Here is a 15,449-nt window from a genome sequence, read left to right on the forward strand (position 1 = left end):
TTACTGGATGAGGGGCAAGGCGCCATTCTTGTGCTATTGGATCTTTCTGTGGCATTTGATACCATCTCGCCTGCGATCTTGGTCTCTCGCCTTCATCATGCTGGAATAAGACATTCTGCTCTTAAAATTCTGGAGTCTTTCTTAAGTGATAGATCTAATATTGTAAGCTGGGAAGGCTTTAAAGCATCGGCTTTTCATCTGCCATGTGGCGTACCTCAGGGTTCGGCGTTGAGTCCAACGCTTTTCAATGACTATGTGCCCCCCTTGGCAAGACTTATCCGATCATATGGTTTTATCCCATCCTCTTATGCTGATGACACACAACTTATCATTTTGGTGTCCAGGAGCAATTGGGAGGAAGTGGTGGATTGGTTTAATAATTGTATGCAGGATATTAATAGGTGGATGAGACAGAACTGGTTTAAGCTTAATACAAATAAGACGGAGATTGTCTTGTATGGTTGCAGTAAGGAACTATGGAGTTCGCGATGGTGGCCAGATGAATGTGGGCAATTACCTGTCCGGTGCGTAGCTACTAGAAACTTAGGAGTGATCTTTGATGACTCATTAAGCTTTAAACCACAGGTTAGTGCTATAGTCAAATCTAGCTATTGGACATTGAAAATTTTGAGAAAAATTCTACTGTTCCTGAAGCAGGAGGAAAGAATTACGGTTATGTTAGCATTGATTATGTCCAGATTGGATTATTGGAACTCTCTGTTGTTGGACATTGATGAGAGTTTCTTGAGGAAACTGCAATTAATTCAGAATAATGCAGCTCGTATGATTTTGGCACTTTCACGCTTAGCTTTGGCTTCCCATAGCTTAAAGTGTCTTCATTGGCTTCCAGTTGGCAAGAGGATTTTTTTTAAGGCCCTCTGCCTAACCTTTAAAGCGCTATATGGGAACGGTGCTGAATACCTGCCCGATAGGCTTAGGTGGTATCGTCCAGGACGAGTCCTAAGATCAGACAATTCCTACCTGATTCAGGTCTGTCGAACACGGAGAGTCAGGTGGGGAGATAAAGCTTTCATAGTTGCGGTTGCCTGATATTGGAATGCTCTACCATTAGACATTAGGAAAGAACACAATTTCGTGATATTTAGGAAGCGAGTGAAAACTTAACTGTTTCCACGGTAGGGTGATTGGCCCTTGGTCGTCCTCTCATTATTTATGTCCTTGAGCGCTTCGCTGCTAAGGCCGGAACGCGCTATATAAATTCTCATATACATACATTCACACACACACTCACACATTCAGATACACACACAAAACACCCCCCCAAACCTCCCTCCCATGTCAGGCGCCCGACTTACCTTGTTCGGCGAGGAGGTTGTCCGGCAGGAAATGGGAAGGGGCACTGCTACCGCCAGCATTGCCCCGCCAGCATAACACTGCCAGGCTATATTTCAGGTCAAAATATGGCTGGCGGCGTTCTACTGGCAGGGCGGTGCTAGTGTTAGCAGCGTCAGGTCACCACCATCCACCAGCATGAACACTGCCAGTTTTCCTCCCTTATTGTGGCGGAAGTCAGGCAGTGCTCATAATCTGGCGGACGGATGGACACCGCGACGGTGGCATGTTGGAGGCCGTCACCGCGGCAGTAGGTGGTTATTACCCCCAAAGTTATAATGAGGGCTTATATTTTCTAAACTTTGCAAAATCATAACTTAAAAAGTACTTAGCCGATTTTGGTAAATTGGTCTTGAGTTATTTTCCTGTGTGTGTGTCCACATTTAATGAAAGTGTGAGTACTACAAAAGCTTAGCACATCTCCAAAATAAGCCTAACTGCTCGTCCACACTACAAAAAAAACAGAGCATTAGGTGGTCTGCTTTTTACCTCTGGATACCAAGGTGGGGTTGGTTGGACTCTCTGCACAGTGAACATCATTTTCATACAATATTTAGAGAACCAGCATCCTACATTTAGTGGCAGCTTTTGGATACAAGACTCTGCATTTGCTGGCACCACTTTGTCAATAAGTGATCACATGAATAACTCTAAAATGTGTCCGTAGTTGTATTTTGCAATTGGACTATTTTTTTAAAAGTTACAATTAATTGCTAGGGCCCTGATTAGGTTCCTAAACATGTGATTAGAAATTAAAAGTCTTTACCATAGTTAGGACTTAGAAATAGTTTGCAAAGGTTTTAGAATTTTTGCAAAAGTTTTTCAAAAAATTAAAAAGGTCCTAACTGTAGTGAAAAGAAATTGCCTTCTACAGAGAAATAGGCTAAGGAGCTCGACTTACACTCTTGGATGGGATTGAGATATACCCAAGTAAGGGTGCTCTGCAAAGGTTTTCAAATTCAGAATGGTGATCATGCTACCACAGAAAAACTTAGGGAACTTGTGACAAAATATGCGACTGCACTTCAAGTGGATGATGGGGAACCCTCAGAAAAAGAAAAGCAAGACAACTCAGAAAAAGCTGAAGAGGAACAAGAAGTAGGATCCTCTGTCTCAGAAGTAGGAGCCGTCTCAGAGGAGGATGTGGCTCTAGCTAGGTTGACAAAAATGCTGGCTTTATAAGCTCAACTTTTGGAAATAGAGATAAAAAGATGTGAGTTGGGCCCAGGACCCATCTCTGGTGGCAGCATTCAAGTAACTAGGGAGAAAGAGAAGTCTTTCAACCTAAAACTCCCTAAAGGATTTGTCCCATCTTATATAGAGGGTGATGATATCACCAAGTGGTTTTATGCCTATGAGAGAGCCTGCATATCCAGGGATATAGGTAGAAGATATTGGGGCTCTATGTTGTTGGAACTGTTCTCAGGCCAGTGCAGGGATAGACTTCTGACCTTCCAACTTTTCTAAACAATTCAATGTTTAATTTCTTGCACAAAGCTTTGTCGCTTAAATCATGCAAGCCGTTCTTTTGCAACTCTTATGAAGCTGTGAATACGCTTGGTGTGAACTATTCCAAACAGAGGGGGTAATTTCGACCTCGGCGGTCTTTTGACAAGACCGTTGAGGGACCGCCGTGCTAAAGACCACCAGTGGTGGCGGTTTTTCGCTCGGCGTATAATGACTGCTGGCAGCCCTCTGTTCTTTTCCGGACGGAGAGCTGCCAGCAGCCATACTGGCGGGCGGCGGGGAAGTGGAGGTTGCTCCACCTCCATGTCAACAGAACACTGCCCACCGAATCACGTTCTGTGATTCGGCGTGGCGGTGTTCTGTTGACGGTGTGGTGGCGGCGGAGCAGCCCCCATGGATCCTGTCCCCTCCCGGAGGATCAACGGACCAGGTAAGTTGATCGTCCGTTGGGGGGGGTGTTGTGTGTTGTGTGTGTGCATGGGAGTGTGCGTGTGTGTATGTAGAGGGGGTGTGTGAGTGCGTGTATGCATGCGGGGGTGTTGTGTGTATGGAAATTAGTGTGTGTCTGTCTGTATGTATGTCTGTATGGATGTATGCGTTTATGTCTGAATGTGGGTGTGTGCGTATGTCTGTGTGTGTGGCTGTTGGCATGTATGTTGGTGTGTGTGTGGGTATGTGTGTTGGTGGTGCCTGCGTGCGTGTCGGGTGTGATTGAGTAATGTAATGTTGGGGGTAGGGGTGGGGAGGGTGGTCCTGCCACCTTTGGGGGTGGCAGGGGTGGTGGGGGGGTGTAGGGGAAGGACTCGGGGTGGGGGTGGGGGGTGTAGGAGACCACTATCAGTGCCAGGGAAGGAATTCCCTGGCACTGATAGTGCTCACCGCTATGGTGGTTCAAAACCCCAAGAAATCCATGGCGGTCAGCCGGGTCATGATACCGCCGGCGGTATTGTGACGACCGCCGGGCTGGAGACCCAGGTCTCCAGCCCAGCGGTCATCTCCGCCCTGGTGGTCGGATCGGAGAACCACCATGGTCATAATTCCAAAACTTTTACCGCCAGCCTGTTGGCGGTAAGACCGCCGCTTCTCCGCCGACCGCCAGGGTTGTAATGAGGGCCAGAATCTGCTGTGACTTTGCCCTCTCTTTAATAAGACTTGATGACATGTTTCTACTGCTGCAATTTGTTCACCGAACTCATAAAAAATTACCAAAGTTCAGCACACATCTAATCGCATGAAAAGTAGGTAATTCAGGCATCATCCAAAGTACTTAGCTGACAAAGCTCCTACACACCCAATATGCTTAGATCACAAAATGAAGACTGATAGAAATGTCTGATGATTTTCTCACAAAACTGAAACAAATATTGCCTGTCAGAAAAATGTTTGACAGTTATTTAAAACGATTTTGGTAACAATGATTCAAGCTATGTCTCTGTGTCAACTACAAGGAACATACAACATTTGCCTCTTTTTGGACTTCAGGTAGACACTCAGGGCCACATTATGAGTCTGGCAGTCCATTGATCACCAGACACACAGTGGATCTCGGACCGCCGCCGAAAGGGGCGGTCTGACCATCCTATAATGACTGTGGCGGAGCTGCCACTGTCCGACTGCTGGCACTGCCCGGGCTTATAAGTCACCTTTCCGACAGCCTTTGCATGGCGGTCCCCCCACCATGCAAAGGCTGATGGAAAGAGGGTGCCAGGGGCCCTATAGAGGTCTCTGCATTGCCAATGCAGCCCACAGGGGTCCCTATGTGCGTGGGCAGTGCAGGGGCCCCAATGGACAGCCCTGTTGCACTTTTCACTCCCCGATTTATGGGTGGTATATTTACCTCTGGGCCTGTGTCATTTCCGCACAGGCCCAGAAAGAAGTAATAGGTACCGCGGAGGAACGGTCGCAAATGCAGTCATCCCGACGCAGGACTTTGGCGGATGGCTTCCGCCGCGCACCAAAGTCAAAATCAGGCCTCAATGTTTTTCATCTCTTTAATCTTTTTTAGATGAAGCCTGTGATATTTTAAAAATCAGAAGCATATATGTAATTGAGCATAAAGGAGAAGGCAGATTTGCGTGTCACATATAAGATGGCTGTTTTCATCCCTCTCATTTAAGGTATGGCTTCAGTGACTGAGTGATATATTCTTGGGACACAGGCTGCGGGTTTTGAGTAAGGTGATTTACATCCAATGCAGCCTAAGACAGCCTTTGCATCCCTGATGCTGTGCTTGTCAAGTTAATGGAGAATCTTGGCTGGAGTATGTGCAGCCCCAACAAGACAACAATACTGATCAGGAATCAGATTAACAGCAACTGAGATTTGTAATAGCATGTATTTGAGTTTAGAAATAGAGGTGAGCAGCCATAATGTAATAACATGAGCGTTAAGTTTGCTAAAGTGGTCAGGATTGTCTTTTTTGAAAATTTAGGGACACTAGGCAGGAGATTACTTTGGATGCAGAAGAACAGGTTCATGGATTAGTTTTGATGCTTTTGTAGTACAGGCATGCCATTACTACAATACCCTTCTTTCATTTTAACAGAGACCTCAACTGGTGCTGAACACAGTTGCATGAATGATGAGAGGTCTCTTACTTCAAACATTATACAGAAAATGCTGCATCAAGTGAACTTTTATCTTTGATAGTTCAAAATAGTTTGAAGCTATCTGGCTTCAAATGCTTTTAGGGCCAGTGCTGTTTCTTAATCTACAGTCTTGTACTGGTATATTCACCTCCATACAAGGACTTCACAGGCCACAGAGTGTTTGTGTAAACAGTGCTAGAATGCAGTGTGTGTGTGTGGGTGTTAGGACATAGCTAGCTGGTGAATCTAATGTAAGACAGGCAATTCTACTTAGATAACTGTGAGTTATGATGTAGGTAGGAGGTGAATTCTTGAGTACAGATCTAGATGTTTGAAACTCGCTCCCCCTGTAGATGAGATGCACAACGGTTTTCACAGTTCTGCTCATGAATGTTTAATCCCAATTTTCTACAGCAATGTTCAGTGGTGACAACTTGTCAACGTGTGTGGTGTGAGGGTGCTATATTTTGGGAGAGACGGTTCCGTCTCTCCTTCCTCCTCTGACTCTTGGAAGCACAAGGCTTACAGACTCTCCTCCAATCACAACATTGCTCTCAACATGATGACAGCAGCATCTTGATTGGTCTGAGCACCCTGCTTCAGCGCTCAGACAGCTAGTAGGGCCCTGCGCATTTTCTCCTCCCGGCTGTAGGGCCGGGTGGAGAATTGTGAAATGCACATAACTGTTTGGCAGGCCAAACACAGCCGGCCAAAGCGTCATGCGCACTTCTGTGCAGATAGACCTCTTCAAGCCCAGCCCAGCCACACTTTTATTTTTGAATTTTATTTTTCCCTTTTGTCTACTGCATAAAGCAGTAGGGCAAGGCTCTTCCGCCTTAGAGGAGAAGCCACAGCTGGTAATATTGCAATTGTTTTTTGATGTTCCGTTATCTGGGATATCAGTATTACTTAAAATGAACGAGTTCTTCCGGAGTTAACAGAAGAACCTGTCAACATATCCATTGTGATAGTTCAAAATGCAATTAATCAAAAAGCTTAATTTGCCCTATTTGATTAAATGTGTTCTTGAACCCAGTTAATTTATACATTAGGTAGTAAGGGCCTCATTACGGGTCTGGCATTCCAAGGACCGCCAGGATCGTGGTGGTGGTTGCACTGCCATACTCCAGGCAGTCAGACCGATGTGCCCGACAGGTACATGGTGGCAGTGAGAGTTTCTGAACATTTTTTCATTCATGGGTTACAATTCAATTGGTATTTATTGATTTAATAGGTAAGTAAGGAGTTAATAATAGCATTCTATACCTTTTACACAGCAAGTGTCACATAGCTTGGTAGGATGTTTCAGAAGGATGGCAGAATGTTCAGCTGCTTCAGGAGTTTAAGATAATTCTGTTGTTATCACAAGTAGGAATTACATTTATACTGTCATTCAGGACACTGCCAGGCCATATTATAGGTCATAATACAGCTGGTGGAGTCCTTTTGGCGGGGCGGGCCGGTGGTGGAACCGCCCACACACCTCTGACTGCTAGAATGACTACTGGAGGATTCCTTCCCAAATTGTGATGGAAATCCTTCAGTACTCGTAATATGGCAGTCAGCACTGGCGGTCTTCTGGCACCTGTGGTTTCAGGGAGCTTAAAAAAAGACAGCCGAAGTCATAATAAGGGCCATAATCTTTTGAATGTGAGCTTTGTAACCTATGGTAGCCACTGTGTAGTTTTGAAGGTGAGTCAACTGCAGTCTGTTTACTTTAGGCCCTTGCCTAGCTTGTCTGTTCTGTTTCAGACTAATTAAAGTTATTTCAGTAGAATCTAGGGTCGATGCGTGTGCATAACATTACATTTAATGAAGTGGGACATTGAGATAACGAGAACCGGACTCAACCTGTACGGGAAAGCCACCATGGGACAAAATAGAATAGTGCTTTGATTTTATTTTCCTTCGAATAGTAATGGCACTCATTCATTTCTGATGGCATTTTGTCACTTTTGACTGGTTAACCAAAAAGTTAGAGAGCTGTTTGACTTTCAGTTCAGAACAAGATTGAAGGACCTTGTTTATAAGCAATTCCGTCAGGATTCTTCCAAAATTGATTAAAAGAGATCTTCCACCAGTTATCTTGGACACTGAAGAGTAGAGAGTTCAATGATCACATTCATTATGATCTGGCTTGACAGTGCAGTGGTTGCTAGGCAATTATGCAAGCATCACTAGAGAGGGGCTTTGGCTTCATCAACATGATAGGATCCAGAAGTTCATGTGTTGATTGGGCATAGGTTGTGTGCTTCCACAAAAATTCGTTTTCCCTCCACACAGCTGTGATCATTGTGTTTATTTATACAGTTGCCTGAGTTTGAACTTTCAAGGGCACACACTTGACATTGTAATGATAGATAATTTATGGTGCTTTTCTATTGAAGCAGTACAGATGGGAGAAGGCAGTCATTAACCCAAATGGATATTTAGGTCTGGCTTGATTGTGCAACTGTCGCCTGAATCTGACCTTTTTGCGTACACCAATATTTTTCTATATTGCTTACCTTCCACACAAATACATATCCATTCCCATGCCATTTTCCTATAATGCTTCACCTTACCATGCAACATTATTTTACAGGCAGACCTATTGGCATTGCCAAAGCTTCTTGAGTAATGTGATTGACAAAGTTTTCCTCACAAAAGCTAGACTATGAGCATGAGCCACTCTGTGGACAACAAAGAGGGCTTTAAATCAAAATTGATGCCAGTTAAGTGATTGGTGGAGGCTTTTCCTGAGCTAACCAGTGCTGGTTCAGCTGAACATTATTTGTAAAGGGGAAAAGTAGGCAAATTATTTTCAGAAGTTTTAGAATCTAGGTTACGAAACTAAAATAGTGAAGACAAAATTTGATAAACCAAAAACATTTCACAAAGAGGCCATAACTACACACAATATGTCACATATAAAGGAGACTATTGGGATGCCTACCCACAAAGTCACACAAATTTGTCAGCCATGCATTGGTGCTCCTGTGATGTTGGGTGAATCATTTCTTTTTTTTGTCAGGCTTCCTGAAAGCAGATGCAGACCTCCAGGTAGTGGTGGATGGGACAAATGCTAGTGCTTTTGACGGGTTTCAGTAAAGAAAGGTGATGGGGTGCTGGCTAGCAGTCCATCTGCAGGAGGGCGGGATGAGAGTGTAAAGTGGTATAGGATGTGCCAACAGTAGGATTCAAGTAGGATACTGTCAATGAGTGGCAGCAGTCCACCCACGGCCCCAGGCATAGTGTGGATGGTTTTTTATGTGATCAGTGTTGCACTTCCCTCAGCCAAAAACATTTTCTATAGACTTCTGTATTCAACATCCTTTTATTCTCAATGGAATAACATAATAAAGTACAAATGGAAACATATTTGTAGAAATGTTCAGCATTTGGGCACTTATTTCCTAAATAGAAAAGAATCAATCAAACCCTGTTTACAAAATGTCTCCCCATTGAAGTTAATAGCAGAAAATCTACATACAATGGGAATATTGCTCCAAATTATATTTACAATACAATATTTTTGGCAGACAACGTTTCTATGTGTGATATTCTGACATAGAAGCTACAAGCATTACTTATGCAGACCAGTACAATCACCCTTGCTTTGCCTAAAGCTTTGTGATTAGTTAAGAGTTTTTGGCCCAGTTTCCATCATTTTCAGAAAGGCTATGTGATCTTTATGAAGTACTGGTCTGATTGGTAGCTTATCAAGACATGGTACATCAACATTGACAGCATCTCAACCAAACTTTAACAGATTGCAACACAACAAAATCAGCAGATCACAGCACTCCCAATAAAAAAGTCAATCAATCAATCATGGATTTGGAGAGCGCGGATAATCATCCATAGGGTCCCAAGGTTCTGTTTGTGGGTGTGCTGCTCAGTCAAAGAGTCAGGTCTTGAGGTCCTTCCTGAACTGCTTCAGTGATGCAGTCTGCCTAAGCTTGAGAGGTGGTGTGTTCCATGTCCGGGCTGCTAGGTAGGAGAAGGATCTTCCTCCTGCTGTGCTTTTCTGGATCTTGGGGATGGCTACAAGGATGAACTGAGAGGAACAGAGGCATCTGTTGTGTACATAGAAGGTGAGGCAGTGGTTGAGGAATGCCAGTCCTGTGTTGTGGAGTGCCTTGAAGGTGTGGATCAGGAGTTTGTATGCGATGCTTTTGTTGAATGGGAGCCAGTGTAGGTCTCTGAGTTGGGAGGATATGAGGCTGTGTCAGGGGATGTCCGGGATGAGTCTGGCTGCTGCATTCGGGACACTTTGTAGTCTTGATTGAAGTTTTTTTGTGATGTCGGCATAGAGAGCATTGCCTGAGGCCAGTTTGTTGGTGATGAGTGCGTGGGTGACTGTCTTCCTCATGTCAGATGGAATCCACTTGCAAATCTTCCACTGGAGTCAGCGTGTGTGAAAGCATGACCTGGAGATGGCGTTGATTTAAAGGGTCATGGACAGAAAGAAGTTCAGGATGATACCCAGGATGTGCGCCTGGTCTGTGGGGGGGTGGGCATTTCCTAGAGCGGTGGGTGACCAAGAATTTCCAGCAGAAGGGATCGAGCTGAATATGAGGATCTCTGTCTTGTTTGAGTTGATCTTGAGGCAGCTGGCCTTCTTCCAGGTGGTGACTGCTCCCATTCCATTGTGGAAATGTTTCATGGCCTCCTCAGACAGGGACAGGATCAGTTGGGTGTTTTCAGCATAGGAGACTATGTTTAGCCCATGTTTTTGGTGATCTTGGCAAGTGGGGCCATGCAGATGTTGAAAAGCATCAGGCTGAGTGAAAATCCTTGGGGCACTCCACACCATATGTCTTTGGGTTCTGACATGAATGGAAGTTGTCTGACACTCTGTATTCTTCTGGTGAGGAAGGACCTGATCCAATCCAGAGCTTTATCTCCGTTGCCGGAGTTGTGTAGTCTGTCTCAGAGGGTGGAGTGGGAGATGGCGTCAAATGCAGCAGAGAGGTCCAGGAGGATGAGTGCAGCCGTGCCTCCGTGGTCCAGTTTGATGTGTATGTCATTGGTGGCTGCTAAGACTGCAAATTCAGTGCAGTGTTTGCTTCTGAACCCGGATTGGCATGGGTCTAGGATATGGGGTATCTTGAGGACTTCGGTGAGTCACTGGTTGATGGCCTTCTCTGTTACCTTGGCTACGACAGCGAGCAGAGAGATGGGTCTGTAGTTCTTCAGCTCCCCAGGGTCGGTAGTGGGTTTTTTGAGTAGCGAGTAGATTTCAGCGTGCTTCCAGTCTGAGGGGAATGTGGCAGTCTCGAAGGATCAGTTGATTGTTCGGCAGAGTTCCTGTGGTATGGTGGCGCTTGCCGGGCTGAAGAAATGAGGGCACGGTTCCAAGAGTGCTCCAGATTGGATGGAGTTCATCAGTCTTTGGGTGTCCTCTTTGGTGATGGGGGTCCAGGGGCTCAGTATCTGGTGAGGTGCTAGGTACGTGATGGAGAACGGTGCTGGTGGGTTTTGATTCCTGAAAACTTCGTAGATGTCCTGGATTTTTCAGTGAAAGAAGGTGATGATGTTGTTGTAGAGGTCTTGGGAGGGAGGGATGGATGAGGTGTCTGTCCCAGGATTTATCAACTGTTTGACAATGATGAAGAGCTCTTTGCTGTTGTGAGTGCTGGTGTGGAGGGGTGTTTGAAAGGCAGCTTTTTTGGAGGCTCTGATGTTCTGGTGGTGCATGGTGACTGCATTTTTGTAGACTCTGCTGTCTTTGTTTGATTTGCTGATCCTCAATTTCCATTCCAGTTGACTGCAGAAGTGCTTGGATTCCTGTATATCTGCTGTAAACCCTTTAAGTCTTTTGCTCTGTCGATTTCCTGCTGTTTTCCTTAGGGGGGACAACTTTGACAGCGCAGTTCGATAGCCAGCAGTGTAAGTTGTGTGTGGCTTCAATTGAGTCTGCTGCATCCGGTGAAAGGGAGTGGTTGAGAACATTGGTGAGTTGTGCTTCTGTGACTTTTCTCCAGCATCTGCTGGGGGATAGGGGCGTAGGGGCGTGCAGTGTTGTCTGTGTAGGTGAAGTGGAGCACTTGTAGTTGGTCCAATGGTGTTCGGAGGTGTGGGAGATGGTGATGTTGTCCCCTGCTGAGAAAACAGGGTTGAGAATGGGTCTGGCTCTGTGGGTGGGGACGTTGACGTGTTATTTGAGGTCGAGAAATGTAAGGTTGCTCAGGAGGTTTGTGGTGTTGGGGTCATCGTGGGTATCAATGTGGAAGATGAGGTAGCCGAGAGGGATGTAGACGCAGGAGGTGAGTGCTTGGAGGTAAAAAGATCAGTGATGTCTTCGCAGAACTGGGGTCAGGGTCCGAGTCGTGCCAAGGAGGGAAGTTTTTGGGTTGGCCTGAATCTGGAAATGTAGGTGCTTATGAGTTTACTGAGACTGTGACAAGTTGGTATCTTATTATCTAAGCAAAATAACACATCACAATACAGCAGGGCAAAAACACAAAAGCACCAAAACAGAAAAACACATCACCACCTCAACAAAATGCAACACAGCAAATGTGTGCACATATTCTAAACACACATTATCACTTCACGGTTCTGCTTTTATGCTAAGGTGGTGTGAGAATTATTGGTTAAGGTGGATGGTAGTCCAATGGTAGTCCACCACAAATAATAATGACACTTTTCTTATTAGCTCCAGTAAAGATTTCACTAATATAAACCTGAGTTCAACCCCTGTTAGCTATGTCACAGAGTAGGCAGGCTTAACTTAAGAAAATGTTTAAATCTTTTAGAAGTTGCAAAACATTTACAAAACAACACAACAAAAACTCCCAATCCAATGTATAAAAATAGACAATATTTTAATCAACAAAATGACACCAAAGCAACAAAATTTCAATAAGGGGAACTGGCAATATGATTTTTTAAATGTTTAAATCAAAATAGCACCATAAAGTGCAAAGCCAACCACCCCCAGGGCAGTTCCAAGTCTCAACTGCTTAACTTGAAACTCCCTTGAGACTAGAATTCTAGAATTCTAATAACACCGAAGAAAAGCTGAGACGCGAGCAACTTCCACAGGTAACAGCAATAACACATCCCCTCCCCACAACAAGTCTACAAAATTATTAAGAACAGAAGGTATACATATACTACTAATTATTTACTGAAAAGAAGTACAAATGTTTATCAACACAGTACATTCAATGGACATACAAGAAATATAAGACATACAAGAAATATCTCAGAGCACAATTTGATACACTTAACCAAAAGATATGATCTTTCATCACACCAGTCTCTTACTTTTTCTCTGACTGATCTTGCATCTTTCATGCACATTTGGGAAAAGTAACCTCTAGACGTAACCCCACCATTCCACCTCACAAGCCTTTACATGCTCCACACATCCCCAATGTCCAATGTGACAAAATATAATGATTGACTGGATTACATGTGGACCTAAACAAATAGAACTCTCCCTTTTCACAAAGTTGTTCTTTTCAAGCACAATGTCTCCCCCACATTACATTTCAATTGCTTTACACAATTCCTGTGATTGTACCTCTCTTTATATTTAGGCTGATGTTCATTTACACAACCCTGGCAATTCCCTCTGGTCAACTTTCAATCATCTCTCAGGTATACTTCTGTTCATCCATGCAGGATTCAACTTTGTTTTTCCAGCCCTACCTCTCATACTAAAAAACAGAGGTCTGGAAATGACACTATTAGGAGTGTTACCACATGTTCAGTGAATCTCATAAAATGCTCCAAACAATGGTATTCTGACTTCAAGTGCCTGCTGAACACATGACTTGACCATTTTATTCATGCGTTCAGCTAGACCATTCACCTGTGGTAAATACAATTCTGTCCTGAAGTGTACTATGGAGAGTCTACTCAAAAACTCCTGCATTTCGTGAGAAATGAATTGAACTCTATTGCCAGTGACCAAATGATTTAGAACTCCTTCCTGGTAAAATTATTTCTTGAGAAAATCATTCACAACCCTCATGTGTAATGAACTCACACACTTTGACACTACTAATTTTGACATGTAGTCCACTAACATTATTACATACCGTTCATTGGAAGGTAACCATCAGAAAAGACCAATGAAGTCTAAACCCAATTGTTTTCCAGGGTTCGTCAGGGACATCAACAGGGGACAGAGAAGCTCTAGATGTTGCTTGGCTCTTGTCACTCTTTGCACATAGGTTATAACCCTTGATCATGCCTTTAACTTGTCTGTCTAACTCTGGCCATCAATACAGATCTCACCCTCTATGTTTTGTTAAATTCCTTCCTAGGTGGACATCATGTGCCAGGCTAATCATGTTTTCCCTAAATATTTTGGGTGGAATTACTCTTGTTCAAAAGTACTTTCCCAAACAAAATCAACTTCTCTCTCACATTCTAATACCATCTCAAATCCTCCGGAAGACACTTATATGGCCACCCGCTTACAATGAATTCTTTAAGGTCCTTTAACTCAGCATCTTCTTCACTTGCTGATCTACACTTATCCTTGTTAGTGGCATCCTCGTGTGCCTGATATGGATCACAATCATCACTTCTCTTCTCAATAGACATCCAGGAAAAACAGTATTCTATCATATTCCTTACTCCAGGCAGGTGCTCGACATGGAAATTAAGATCAGCCAATCCACCCATACACCTGCTGATTCTGGGGATGACTTCCTCATGTTTGCTAGTGGGGAATATCTGAACAAGGGTTTTATGATCAGTCCTGACCACATAAGGGAACCCCCACAGATAAAACGTAAAATGCCTAATTGCCCCAGTGCACACTAAAGCTTCTCTATCAATAACAGAACAACTTTCTTCAGCACCTTTTAGGAAGCATCATGCAAAAGCCACACCTTTTTCCTCACATTTTACCACTTGTGAAAGAACAGTACCAAGTCTCCTACGACTTGCATCAGCAGTTAATATTCTTTTCTTAGCTACATTAACATGACCCACAGTGAGCATGCTACTGATGCTGACTTTAATCATGCAGAACACTGCATCACGCTCATCTGTGCAGACAAATTTGACACCCTTTTTAAGGATCTCCTGAATAGTTTGGAATACACTTCTGCTAAAATGAAGCCCAACACATTCTGCCTAAACCTAAAAAATATCTCACTTGGTCTTTATCTTGTGGTGGTGGTGCTTTCACAATAGATTCAGCAAGCTCCAACTTAGGTTTGATACTTTCTCCAAATATAGTATGACCAAGGTATGATACTGCAGTAAGATGGAGATTTTATTTCTCTTTCCTGAGTGGAAGACCAACTTTAGCTAACCAACCCTTAACATACCTTAGAGTAGTGTTGTGTTCTGCGATATTCTCACCAAAAGTCTTCAAATGTCATCCTAGAAAACTAGTTTTTGAGGAATGCCATCAAGTACCTTCCCTATTATACTTTGGAAACATGCCACTGCAAATGCCTATCTGAAGGGCATTCTCACAAAGCGATAGGCACCTAACAGCATAACAAAAAAGTCTGATATCTAGATGGCTGTCTCTCTGAATTGGCTCTCTAGTTGGCTGAGGTATACACCCTTGTCCAAATAGGGATCACAATCCTAGTCCCTAGCATGCAGGCTTAACTGAGAAGTCAATGTGTAAAGTATTTGTGCAATAACTCATACAGTAACACAGTGAAAACACCACAAAATACACCACACAGGTTTAGAAAAATATATAATATTTATCTGAATAAAATAAGGTCAAATTGATGAACATCCAATGTTCACAAGCAAAGTAATACATTATTAAAGATTAAATCCCACTAAAGTGCTTAGAAACTCAATAGCACCAACTGTTATTACGGCATAGTTGACAGAGTCATTCCCAATAATCCGACACACAGATGCCGGTCACGGATTTGCATGGACCTCCAGGCACAGTACCTTTGGAAACGAAGAAACAAAGATGTTGCACGGAGTCGTGGCGATGAAGTGTAACCGGAGCCGGTACACCGTCAGTCCCTTACAGTGTCCGGGGAGGAGAGGCATGAGTTCCATACTGCGAGGCAGAGGAGGTCAGGGGCCGGTTCCGTCCAGTGGCAGATGGAG

The sequence above is a fragment of the Pleurodeles waltl genome, chromosome 3_1 (genome assembly GCF_031143425.1).
Source record: "Pleurodeles waltl isolate 20211129_DDA chromosome 3_1, aPleWal1.hap1.20221129, whole genome shotgun sequence".
Taxonomy (NCBI): domain Eukaryota; kingdom Metazoa; phylum Chordata; class Amphibia; order Caudata; family Salamandridae; genus Pleurodeles; species Pleurodeles waltl.